Genomic DNA, 13102 nt, shown 5'->3' with positions numbered 1-13102 from the left:
AAAAGTTCATAAGCTTTGTTTCAAATAACAACATTTAAAAACCTTTTTGAAACCTTCCATACAATCCTGTCACTCTCACATTCGCGCTTTCCTTTCACTCACACAATCACTCTTGAACTTTCTTTATTATCAGTATTGAATTATATACTTCCACTACGTGCACACCACACTCTGAAGACACCACTCACTACACTGACTCTCAAATTTCCCAGAATTCAAGTACCATAAACAGAGAGAGCCCTACAGACTCTAAGAGTACCTAACAAGTCTCCCTGAAAAGCTTTCCTGAAAAAAAAAAAGAACAAGAATAAGAACTCTCAACCCCCTCAGTCATTCCCTTATATATCACTCCTCCCCACTCCCAAGACATTCTAACTCCGCCCACTCAGGCCAACATTCTACAAACCACAGACTTACACACTGCAGACATACATTTGGAATTGACTTGTGGGGTGTAACGCCACAACGACAGAAGAAACCAATGTGGCTTCACAAAAAGCTTAGAGATTACCTGAAAACAAAAAAGGACACATATAGGAAGTGGAAGGAAGGCCAGGCTACAAAAGAAGAGTACAGACAGGTGGCACAGAAATGCCAAAATGGCATCAGGAAGGCTAAAGCTGAGAATGAGCTGAAGCTAGCAAGGGATGCTAAAAGCAACAAAAAAGCTTTCTTCAGGTACATGCATAGTAAAAGACAGAGGAAAGAAATGGTGGTTCAACTGCTTAATGAGGATGGCAAATTGATAACAGATGACAAAGAAAAGCGTTCAATTCCTACTTTGCCTCAGTCTACTTCCAAAAGCAGGTCTATGACCACCACCACCCCTTGACAAAATGAAGTACAAGCTGAAGGGGCAGGATTGAAGCTTGAGATTGATAAACAAATGGTCAAGGAAAATCTAATTTCTTTGAATGGGCCCTGTGGGGAAGAAGAAGGACCAAGGGGACAGGAGCAGGCAGAAGTAACATCGGGGCCTGCTCCTCTTGGATTCTTCCCCCACCCCCACAGGGCAAACTGCCATCTTGGCCCTGTGGGGAAGAAGAAGGACCGAGGGGACAGGAGCAGGCAGAAGTAACATCGGGGCCTGCTCCTCTTGGACTGTTCCCCCACCCCCACAGGGCAAACTGCCATCTTGGCCCTGTGGGGAAGAAGAAGGACTGAGGGGACAGGAGCAGGCAGAAGTAACATCGGGGCCTGCTCCTCTTGGACTGTTCCCCCACCCCCACAGGGCAAACTGCCATCTTGGCCCTGTGGGGAAGAAGAAGGACCGAGGGGACAGGAGCAGGCAGAAGTAACATCGGGGCCTGCTCCTCTTGGACTCTTCCCCCACCCCCACAGGGCAAACTGCCATCTTGGCCCTGTGGGGAAGAAGAAAGACTGAGGGGACAGGAGCAGGCAGAAGTAACATCGGGGCCTGCTCCTCTTGGACTGTTCCCCCACCCCCACAGGGCAAACTGCCATCTTGGCCCTGTGGGGAAGAAGAAGGACCGAGGGGACAGGAGCAGGCAGAAGTAACATCGGGGCCTGCTCCTCTTGGACTCTTCCCCCACCCCCACAGGGCAAACTGCCATCTTGGCCCTGTGGGGAAGAAGAAGGACCGAGGGGACAGGAGCAGGCAGAAGTAACATCGGGGCCTGCTCCTCTTGGACTCTTCCCCCACCCCCACAGGGCAAACTGCCATCTTGGCCCTGTGGGGAAGAAGAAAGACTGAGGGGACAGGAGCAGGCAGAAGTAACATCGGGGCCTGCTCCTCTTGGACTGTTCCCCCACCCCCACAGGGCAAACTGCCATCTTGGCCCTGTGGGGAAGAAGAAGGACCGAGGGGACAGGAGCAGGCAGAAGTAACATCGGGGCCTGCTCCTCTTGGACTCTTCCCCCACCCCCACAGGGCAAACTGCCATCTTGGCCCTGTGGGGAAGAAGAAAGACTGAGGGGACAGGAGCAGGCAGAAGTAACATCGGGGCCTGCTCCTCTTGGACTGTTCCCCCACCCCCACAGGGCAAACTGCCATCTTGGCCCTGTGGGGAAGAAGAAGGACCGAGGGGACAGGAGCAGGCAGAAGTAACATCGGGGCCTGTTCCTCTTGGACTCTTCCCCCACCCCCACAGGGCAAACTGCCATCTTGGCCCTGTGGGGAAGAAGAAGGACCGAGGGGACAGGAGCAGGCAGAAGTAACATCGGGGCCTGCTCCTCTTGGACTCTTCCCCCACCCCCACAGGGCAAACTGCCATCTTGGCCCTGTGGGGAAGAAGAAAGACTGAGGGGACAGGAGCGGGCAGAAGTAACATCGGGGCCTGCTCCTCTTGGACTCTTCCCCCACCCCCACAGGGCAAACTGCCATCTTGGCCCTGTGGGGAAGAAGAAAGACTGAGGGGACAGGAGCAGGCAGAAGTAACATCGGGGCCTGCTCCTCTTGGACTCTTCCCCCACCCCCACAGGGCAAACTGCCATCTTATTATTTATTTATTTATTTATTTATTACATTTTTATACCGCCCAATAGCCGAAGCTCTTGGCCCTGTGGGGAAGAAGAAGGACCGAGGGGACAGGAGCAGGCAGAAGTAACATCGGGGCCTGCTCCTCTTGGACTCTTCCCCCACTCCCACAGGGCAAACTGCCATCTTGGCCCTGTGGGGAAGAAGAAGGACCGAGGGGACAGGAGCAGGCAGAAGTAACATCGGGGCCTGCTCCTCTTGGACTCTTCCCCCACCCCCACAGGGCAAACTGCCATCTTGGCCCTGTGGGGAAGAAGAAGGACCGAGGGGACAGGAGCAGGCAGAAGTAACATCGGGGCCTGCTCCTCTTGGACTCTTCCCCCACCCCCACAGGGCAAACTGCCATCTTGGCCCTGTGGGGAAGAAGAAAGACTGAGGGGACAGGAGCAGGCAGAAGTAACATCGGGGCCTGCTCCTCTTGGACTGTTCCCCCACCCCCACAGGGCAAACTGCCATCTTGGCCCTGTGGGGAAGAAGAAGGACCGAGGGGACAGGAGCAGGCAGAAGTAACATCGGGGCCTGCTCCTCTTGGACTCTTCCCCCACCCCCACAGGGCAAACTGCCATCTTGGCCCTGTGGGGAAGAAGAAGGACCGAGGGGACAGGAGCAGGCAGAAGAAACATCATGGCCTGCTCCTCTTGGACTCTTCCCCCACCCCCACAGGGCAAACTGCCATCTTGGCCCTGTGGGGAAGAAGAAAGACTGAGGGGACAGGAGCAGGCAGAAGTAACATCGGGGCCTGCTCCTCTTGGACTCTTCCCCCACCCCCACAGGGCAAACTGCCATCTTGGCCCTGTGGGGAAGAAGAAAGACTGAGGGGACAGGAGCAGGCAGAAGTAACATCGGGGCCTGCTCCTCTTGGACTCTTCCCCCACCCCCACAGGGCAAACTGCCATCTTATTATTTATTTATTTATTTATTTATTACATTTTTATACCGCCCAATAGCCGAAGCTCTTGGCCCTGTGGGGAAGAAGAAGGACCGAGGGGACAGGAGCAGGCAGAAGTAACATCGGGGCCTGCTCCTCTTGGACTCTTCCCCCACTCCCACAGGGCAAACTGCCATCTTGGCCCTGTGGGGAAGAAGAAGGACCGAGGGGACAGGAGCAGGCAGAAGTAACATCGGGGCCTGCTCCTCTTGGACTCTTCCCCCACCCCCACAGGGCAAACTGCCATCTTGGCCCTGTGGGGAAGAAGAAGGACCGAGGGGACAGGAGCAGGCAGAAGTAACATCGGGGCCTGCTCCTCTTGGACTCTTCCCCCACCCCCACAGGGCAAACTGCCATCTTGGCCCTGTGGGGAAGAAGAAAGACTGAGGGGACAGGAGCAGGCAGAAGTAACATCGGGGCCTGCTCCTCTTGGACTGTTCCCCCACCCCCACAGGGCAAACTGCCATCTTGGCCCTGTGGGGAAGAAGAAGGACCGAGGGGACAGGAGCAGGCAGAAGTAACATCGGGGCCTGTTCCTCTTGGACTCTTCCCCCACCCCCACAGGGCAAACTGCCATCTTGGCCCTGTGGGGAAGAAGAAGGACCGAGGGGACAGGAGCAGGCAGAAGTAACATCGGGGCCTGCTCCTCTTGGACTCTTCCCCCACCCCCACAGGGCAAACTGCCATCTTGGCCCTGTGGGGAAGAAGAAAGACTGAGGGGACAGGAGCAGGCAGAAGTAACATCGGGGCCTGCTCCTCTTGGACTCTTCCCCCACCCCCACAGGGCAAACTGCCATCTTGGCCCTGTGGGGAAGAAGAAAGACTGAGGGGACAGGAGCAGGCAGAAGTAACATCGGGGCCTGCTCCTCTTGGACTCTTCCCCCACCCCCACAGGGCAAACTGCCATCTTATTATTTATTTATTTATTTATTTATTACATTTTTATACCGCCCAATAGCCGAAGCTCTTGGCCCTGTGGGGAAGAAGAAGGACCGAGGGGACAGGAGCAGGCAGAAGTAACATCGGGGCCTGCTCCTCTTGGACTCTTCCCCCACTCCCACAGGGCAAACTGCCATCTTGGCCCTGTGGGGAAGAAGAAGGACCGAGGGGACAGGAGCAGGCAGAAGTAACATCGGGGCCTGCTCCTCTTGGACTCTTCCCCCACCCCCACAGGGCAAACTGCCATCTTGGCCCTGTGGGGAAGAAGAAGGACCGAGGGGACAGGAGCAGGCAGAAGTAACATCGGGGCCTGCTCCTCTTGGACTCTTCCCCCACCCCCACAGGGCAAACTGCCATCTTGGCCCTGTGGGGAAGAAGAAAGACTGAGGGGACAGGAGCAGGCAGAAGTAACATCGGGGCCTGCTCCTCTTGGACTGTTCCCCCACCCCCACAGGGCAAACTGCCATCTTGGCCCTGTGGGGAAGAAGAAGGACCGAGGGGACAGGAGCAGGCAGAAGTAACATCGGGGCCTGCTCCTCTTGGACTCTTCCCCCACCCCCACAGGGCAAACTGCCATCTTGGCCCTGTGGGGAAGAAGAAGGACCGAGGGGACAGGAGCAGGCAGAAGAAACATCATGGCCTGCTCCTCTTGGACTCTTCCCCCACCCCCACAGGGCAAACTGCCATCTTGGCCCTGTGGGGAAGAAGAAAGACTGAGGGGACAGGAGCAGGCAGAAGTAACATCGGGGCCTGCTCCTCTTGGACTCTTCCCCCACCCCCACAGGGCAAACTGCCATCTTGGCCCTGTGGGGAAGAAGAAAGACTGAGGGGACAGGAGCAGGCAGAAGTAACATCGGGGCCTGCTCCTCTTGGACTCTTCCCCCACCCCCACAGGGCAAACTGCCATCTTATTATTTATTTATTTATTTATTTATTACATTTTTATACCGCCCAATAGCCGAAGCTCTTGGCCCTGTGGGGAAGAAGAAGGACCGAGGGGACAGGAGCAGGCAGAAGTAACATCGGGGCCTGCTCCTCTTGGACTCTTCCCCCACTCCCACAGGGCAAACTGCCATCTTGGCCCTGTGGGGAAGAAGAAGGACCGAGGGGACAGGAGCAGGCAGAAGTAACATCGGGGCCTGCTCCTCTTGGACTGTTCCCCCACCCCCACAGGGCAAACTGCCATCTTGGCCCTGTGGGGAAGAAGAAGGACCGAGGGGACAGGAGCAGGCAGAAGTAACATCGGGGCCTGCTCCTCTTGGACTCTTCCCCCACCCCCACAGGGCAAACTGCCATCTTGGCCCTGTGGGGAAGAAGAAAGACTGAGGGGACAGGAGCAGGCAGAAGTAACATCGGGGCCTGCTCCTCTTGGACTGTTCCCCCACCCCCACAGGGCAAACTGCCATCTTGGCCCTGTGGGGAAGAAGAAGGACCGAGGGGACAGGAGCAGGCAGAAGTAACATCGGGGCCTGCTCCTCTTGGACTCTTCCCCCACCCCCACAGGGCAAACTGCCATCTTGGCCCTGTGGGGAAGAAGAAGGACCGAGGGGACAGGAGCAGGCAGAAGAAACATCATGGCCTGCTCCTCTTGGACTCTTCCCCCACCCCCACAGGGCAAACTGCCATCTTGGCCCTGTGGGGAAGAAGAAGGACTGAGGGGACAGGAGCAGGCAGAAGTAACATCGGGGCCTGCTCCTCTTGGACTCTTCCCCCACCCCCACAGGGCAAACTGCCATCTTGGCCCTGTGGGGAAGAAGAAAGACTGAGGGGACAGGAGCAGGCAGAAGTAACATCGGGGCCTGCTCCTCTTGGACTCTTCCCCCACCCCCACAGGGCAAACTGCCATCTTATTATTTATTTATTTATTTATTTATTACATTTTTATACCGCCCAATAGCCGAAGCTCTTGGCCCTGTGGGGAAGAAGAAGGACCGAGGGGATAGGAGCAGGCAGAAGTAACATCGGGGCCTGCTCCTCTTGGACTCTCTCTCTCTCTCTCTCTCCTCCCTCCCTCCCTCCTGGACTCCTTTTCCTTGTGTGTCATGTCTTTATTAGACCGTAAGCCTGAGGGCAGGGACTGTCTTTTTTGCTAAGTGTAAGCCGCTCCCAGAGCCTTTTTTGGCTGAGGAGCGGGGTATAAGTATGATTAAATAAATAAATAAATAAATAAAAATCTCCAGGGCCTGATGAACTGCATCCTAGAGTAATAAGAAGAACTCTCGGAACCACTGTTTATTACCTTTGCAAAATCATGGAAGATGGGTGAGTTGCCGGACAACTGGAGGAGGGCTAACGTTGTCTCTATCTTTGAAAATGTCAAAAAGGCAGAACCTGGGAACTAAAGACCAATTAGTCTGACATCCATCCCTGGAAATTTTTTGGAGCAGATCATAAAAAGGCAATCTGTAAGCAGCTATTAATGTAAGTGTTAATAGGGTCTTTAAGGCCCCCATTGGCAGGGGAAGGGGAGAAACAGGTGATTTCCCCAAGGCTGGGGAAACTGTGTATTTCCCCCACTGCATTAATGGCGGCTGCCATTAACACAGTGGGGGAAAGGGCTGAAGTCAGGCGGGGGTGCTGCTGAGTGCTCATGAACCTTGCGAGTGCTTGGCAGGGGCTCACAAGGCCTGGCTCATGGGGGGCAGGCCGAGGATGAGGATGAGCACTCGCCAGCTCACCAACTCCTAGTTGGGTTAGGTTCAGGGTTCTTGTGCTTACCTTATTTATGAGGTGGCTGAGGAGTGTGCATGACCTTTCATTGTACAATCATCTCTCTGGCAGCCTCTTTGGCTTCCTGCACTTCCTGATCAGTAGAAGACATCATAAGCTAATTCCTCCCATAGAGCTTTTTCAGATCTGGAAGTGCAGGCAGCCTGGGAGACTGCAGAGCAATGGAGAGATCTGGAATAGAACTAAGAATGCAGACAGCACCCTTGGTCACCTCACAATAAGGAGGAGGAGGAGGAGGAATAATGATGATGATGATGATGATGATACCAAAAATAAAACTCAAAGTAAATTATAGAATGTCCTGAGAATGAAACAGAAAAATGGAAGCCTCCTTCATGCTGGAAGAAAACTTTCATGAAATTGGAGGTCAGATTTTGGCACTGCAATAGCTCCACCTTTTCCCTGGAGCTGGACACAATGTGCGCTCTCTCTCTCTCTGTCTGTCTCTCTCTCTCTCTCACACACACACACACCTGCTACAGGGCTTTCAGGGAAGGAGCAGTGTTATCAGCACTTACATTAGAGATGAGATGTGTCCACAATCACCCCTCTCAGAAATTTAACATCTGAAAGCCCCTGGGGAAGGTGCTAAGTTCTTGAAGAATGACAACTAGAGCTGAGACAAAAAAATTCAGACCATATTTTCCCCAGAAAAGGCTGGGGGAGGGGGAGGTTCTTTACTTACCACTGTAGAAATAAACAGCCACCTTCCAGAATTTTCTCCATATTCCCTTCACCATTATTTTTTGTTTAGTTTGGAAAAAAGGAGACCAAGGGGAGACATGATAGAGGTGTACAAAATTATGCATGGTATGGAGAATGTGGACAGGGAGACATTTTTCTCCCTGTCTCAAAATACTAGAACCCAATGGGGTCATCCCATGAAGCTGATGGTGGGAGATTCAGGACAAATAAAAGGAAGTACTTCTTCACACAGCGCATAGTTGAATTATGGAACTCACTACCACAAGATGTAGTGATGGCCACCAATCTGGTTGGCTTCAAAAGGGGGTTGATAAATTCCTGGTGGTGAAGGCTATTAATGGCTGCTCCAGATGGTTGTGTACTATCTCCAGTATTCGAGGCAATAAGCCTGTGTGACCAGTTGCTGGGGAACATGGGTGGGAGGGTGCTGTTGCACCATGTCCTGCTTGTTCATCCCTGGCTGATGCCTGGTTGGCCACTGTGTGAACAGAGTGCTGGACTAGATGGACCCTTGGTTTGATCCAGCATCAGGGCTCTTCTGATGTTCTTATGATTGATATAGTGGCTTTCCTCCTCCATCTCCCTCTTCCAGGAGCAAGTAGTAAGTTATATGTGGGTCCCTGGGAAGGAGGGTGGTGCATAGTGTGTGTGCGCACACATGGTCCATGCATAGCCTCCAATTAAAAGTAATAGCTGGCATGCTGTGGTGAGCAGCACATGTCTCCCTGAGGGGGAGCATCCTTGTGTGCTAGGCAGAAACCCACTCCCACAGATAGGGTTGCATGGCACGGTGGTCAATCATACACTAAGCAATTAAATAGCATCCAAGTTATTGCTCTGGGCATGCTTTGTGACTGTGTCCACCTCATTTAGTCGCTGGATCTGTCGATGCTTATGATAACATTCTTGGATTGTGGAGCTCAAAACAGAACACACTCTTCCAAGTCAGGTTTAATCAGTGCCACAAAACCACCTAGTCACTCATACTCAGTGAAATGCTGTTATGTTACTTCACTTTAACGTGATATTATATAACCCTTCGCTGAAGTATTGTTTGCCGTCCCCCTTCCTCAGACATTCTATTTGGATGAAGGGGTCTCATGTGCATAATATTTAACATGTGTCCTTACTATTTGCACACTTTCCATTTCATCAAGATCATTTTGCATTATTTGTCTATCCACTGAAATGCTAGCAATTCCTCCTAGTTTTGTACTATTTTGCAAAATTAGCTTATTTTTTATTTATTTATTTATTTATTACATTTCTATACCACCCAATAGCCGGAGCTCTCTGAGCGGTTCACAAAAAACATCATTTTGGATGCCTTTTTGCAACATTATGAGATAACTTAGAGTTTATTAAAGAAAACCACAGCTTTTAGTAATACGTTGTTGTTTTTTTTTTTTTTTTTTTTTTTTTTTTACATTTTATTGATTCATTAGGTAGCTAAAAGGGGCTGGTCGAGGACCTGCTTTCCACGCAGAAGGGTCCGGGCTCGACCTCCAGCATATCCAGGTTGGGTAGGAAACCCTGGAGAGCCTCTGCCAGTCAGGGTCAACAATACTGCGTTAGATGGACTCAAGGCCAGTTGTCTGACTAAAGCGTTTTATTGCACTCTCGTTCCTGGGCGCTCACGGAGTTTGTGCCTCCTGCGCGCCTTCCGCCCCTTCTGGCCTTCCTTGCCTGACAAAAAAACTCCTGGTTAAGTCCAAGGTATTTTTAAAGTCGGAATTGCTGCTCTCTTTTGTGCAGGAGAAGCAGCGCCATTAGAGCAGCCGACTCAATGGGCCTCCTGCTCGTTCTCTACTTCTTCTTGAAAGAGGAAGTAACTTGGGGAAGGAAAACACGGGCGGAGAACGGTAGGGCGTGTGTTCCCTCCACACACACACCCCGCACTTCCCCGTGTGATGGACCACTAAGGCCATGGGGCAACTTGGGGCCAAGGTGTTTTATCAGCTAAACATGTGTTCCCCCGCCCTCACCCACCCCGGCTTTAATAAAAAAAAACACTGGACCTTTGCAACGTGGCCATGGCTCCTCCTGCCTGGCTGTAGAAAAGGCCAAGCAGATGGACCAGAGCTTGGCGGCGGAGGAGCCCCTGCAGTTCGGGGAGGGGCCGTGGTGGCTCGCTCGCTCGCGGGGGCCTCCTTCCCATGGCCTACAGCTCCCGGAGTTCCCCCGTGTGGCGCTGGAGCAGCAGCAGCCGCCATTGCGGGGCGCCCTCCCGCACGGCCAAGGCAACGTCAGAATGGCCCCTCCCCCCCCCGCCACGCTCTTTCACAAACAAATGGGCGGGGCGGCAAATTCGGAGCACGTGGAAGGCTAGGCGCCCCCCGCCAAACGGCGCCCCCGCGTTTCTCCTTCTGTGGGGCCGGGCGGGCGCTTGCTGCTGCTGCCGCTGCTCTAGCTGGGCGCCCACCGCGCTTACGTCTCTCGTCGCGGCTGGCCAGAGACCGCGGCGGCGCGCTGGGGCCGGCGCGAGAGGCGAAGCAGGGCCCTGGGCGTCGCCGAAGCTTTTCCTGCCGCCCAGGCCCAAGCCCGCGGGCTGCCTGCCTGCCGGCTGCGCGCCTCGCCTCGGCCCGGGTTTCGCGCCCCGCCGACGGCGCCCCGCGCTGCCCCGCCCTCGCCCCGCGGGGCTCCCCCTAGCTGCCCAGCGCCCCCTCCCCTCCCCTCCCCTCCCCTCCCCTCCCTTCTCGGACCGGGCCGCCTGCCGCTCCCCTCCCCGCGCGCGCCATTGACATTCCCAGCCGTCGGCGACGTCGGCAGGAAGCTGCGAGGTCCCTGTCAGCAATGAGGCCTCGCTGGCTCCCCGCGTGTCGGTGGTGGCGGTTAAGCGGTTGTCAAAAACGCTCAGCGAGGAAGGGGCGCTCATCGGGCTCGAAAGGGGCCGTTGAATTCTGTGCCCCGGGCTGAGCCTGAGCGCCGCCTCGACGCCCCGGGAATGGGGTTCCAGGCAGGGCCGGGCGGCGGCGGAGCGGATTCGTCGGGCCCGGCTCCTCAGGGGCCAGGCGGGTCCCTCCCCCTCCTCCCCCAACCGGCTGCGCCGTTGACTCCGTCTTTCTGTCCCAGTTGCCCAGCGCGCTGTGCTGCCATTCAGCCACAAGGACTCACTCTCCTGCGGGAGGGAGGTTCTCCTGCGCAGGGGCTTCTCTCCACGGGGCGTGTGCAGGAGAACGCCCTCTAGCCCTCTGGTAAACAGCCGCCTGTGAGTCTTGCTTCGGCCTCTGGAAACCACACGGAGCTCCCGCCGGCTGGGATGGGAGCGCGGCCCTCAGACCTGAGAAAGGAACTGATTTTGTGATCTGCAACGTCGGGGGGCGGGGAAGGGGGGTATTTCAGGTTTCTAATAAGTACTGTAAATAACAAATCATCATTGTTAACAATATTCATCTCTTCGTTTGCTTTTAATTGACACGGAGAAAGTGAGGGGAGAGAACTGGGGAATAAAAGGCTCACGAAGTGCAGCATACGTTTTTAAGAGGGAAACACTATTGGTTTATAATTTGATTGTGTATTTTATGTAGAGGTAGAATGGCAAACTTGGCCATTTAAAAACAACCACATTGATAAACTGCGATGGGTTTTTATTGGCTACATATCAGATTCGCTCTTTTGGTAAACCTGCAATATAGACCAAAAGAAAGAAAAAACGGAGAAGCGTCGGTTAATAAACAGCTTTACCTGTCTCCAAACCAGACGGTGTTCTAGAAAATGCTGCGCTTATGCTGCGCTTGGGATTTATGAGAAAACACACATGGGAAACTAGAAGCCTTGAAGGCCGGATCCATCGACAGTAAAGGCCCCGTCGTTCCCGCGGAGCACGTGGCTCCAGACCCTCTCAGCCCTTGAAACCAGCGGGACGTCGGAGCGCTGCGCTTCAGCCGCATCCTGACCTGGACGATTTGTCTTTCTTGTCAACAGAACTAATCCTGGCGGTGCCTTTGCTCGGTCTTGGCTTGGTTTTTCTTTCTTTTTAAAAAGGATTTAGGAAACAGTAACTCAGTCAAAATAATGTTGACTTGTTTCTTTATTAGTTTAGATTTTCAGCAAAGTGCTTTCTATATCGTTTGGATCGATGTTTGCTTTGTACGTTATACACAAATTATAAAGTGTTTTTCTTTAAATAACAGCCAGAAATATACATAGGTGATTGATGTTTTAAAAAGTTTTTCTCTTTCTTTGTCTTTCCTGCTTTTTTTTATTTTAAAAAACGAGTTTCAGATAAGACGGACACACGCCCCGTTTAGGTTTTATTTTTAAGCTCCCCCCACACAGTTCCTTCTCCTTAAAAAAAAGGGGGGGGAAGGGGGGAACGCAAACAAGCAAAAACCCAAAACGACACAGAAGTGTGTAAAAAACGTGAAATCCCGAAAGTAAAGAGCTCCGTATTTTGTCAACAATGCCGAGAAGGGGCACGTTTTCTGTTTTCGGTTTTACCCTGAGAGTCAGCTGGGTGGCGAGATTTGGCCAAGCGGGCAGCTACAGATCCTGGGACGACGGAGGCGCGGGCAAGGGCAGGAGGCGGCCGCCAGCCTCTATTTACAGCACTTCCCTTCGCCTCCGGCAAAGCGGAGCATCCCAGAGAACGGCCGCCGCCGCCTCCCGACGACTGATCCGCGTAGGGGCGGCGGAAGAGGCGCCAGCTCCAGTCAGCCTGGCCGGAGGAGCTGGGTCTTAGCCTTGGGCTCCCGAGGCCACGCCGGAGAGTTTGCCTCGAGGCTCGAGTGGAGGCGGCCCGCGGGGCTCTGGCCAGCCGCAAGGGAACGGGTCCGTCCGCCCTGGCGCCAGCCCAGCCTCCTGCTCCCGAGGAGAGCGCAGCGGCGGCGGCGGCTGGCCCTGCCGAGCTGCGCTGGGTGGGCCGGCGCGCTCCGCCGTCGGGGGGCCGCCCGGCCGCCTGCCCTGCGCCTTGGCCCCCCCGGGCCGCCTTCAGAGGTGCGGCGCGTAGAAAGTGGGCGCGCCGTAGGTCTGCGAGCCCAGCACGAAGGGCGAGAGGACGGCAGCGGGGCTGGGCAGGAAGGGCAGCTGGGCGGCGCACACCAGCCCGCCGGCCGGGTGGCCGCCGTAGGCGCCGGGCGGCCCGTGCATGGCCAGGCCGTGGCTGCCCATGGGGGGCGAGTGGCTGAGCGGGCTGAGCGCCCCCGACAGGCCGCCCGGGCCGCCGCCCACGCCCACGCCGCCGCCGCCGCCCGTGGGGGCGCTGGTGTCGGCGCCCGGGTTCTGCTTCTTCCACTTGGTGCGCCGGTTCTGGAACCAGATCTTGACCTGCGTCTCGGTCAGGCTGAGCGACAGCGCCAGGTTGA

General features: G+C 54.8%; 1 protein-coding gene across 2 annotated transcripts in view; it reads right to left on the bottom strand.

Moving 5' to 3' along the window:
• CTBP1 (C-terminal binding protein 1) overlaps nucleotides 1-13102 on the bottom strand; it is a 426424-nt gene that overhangs the window by 410414 nt on the left and 2908 nt on the right. The window lies entirely within an intron of this gene.

The sequence above is a fragment of the Elgaria multicarinata genome, chromosome 5, assembly GCF_023053635.1.
Source record: "Elgaria multicarinata webbii isolate HBS135686 ecotype San Diego chromosome 5, rElgMul1.1.pri, whole genome shotgun sequence".
NCBI lineage: Eukaryota > Metazoa > Chordata > Lepidosauria > Squamata > Anguidae > Elgaria > Elgaria multicarinata.
The sequence above is the reverse complement of the archived record's forward strand: the minus strand, read 5'-3'. Positions and strand labels throughout refer to the sequence as shown.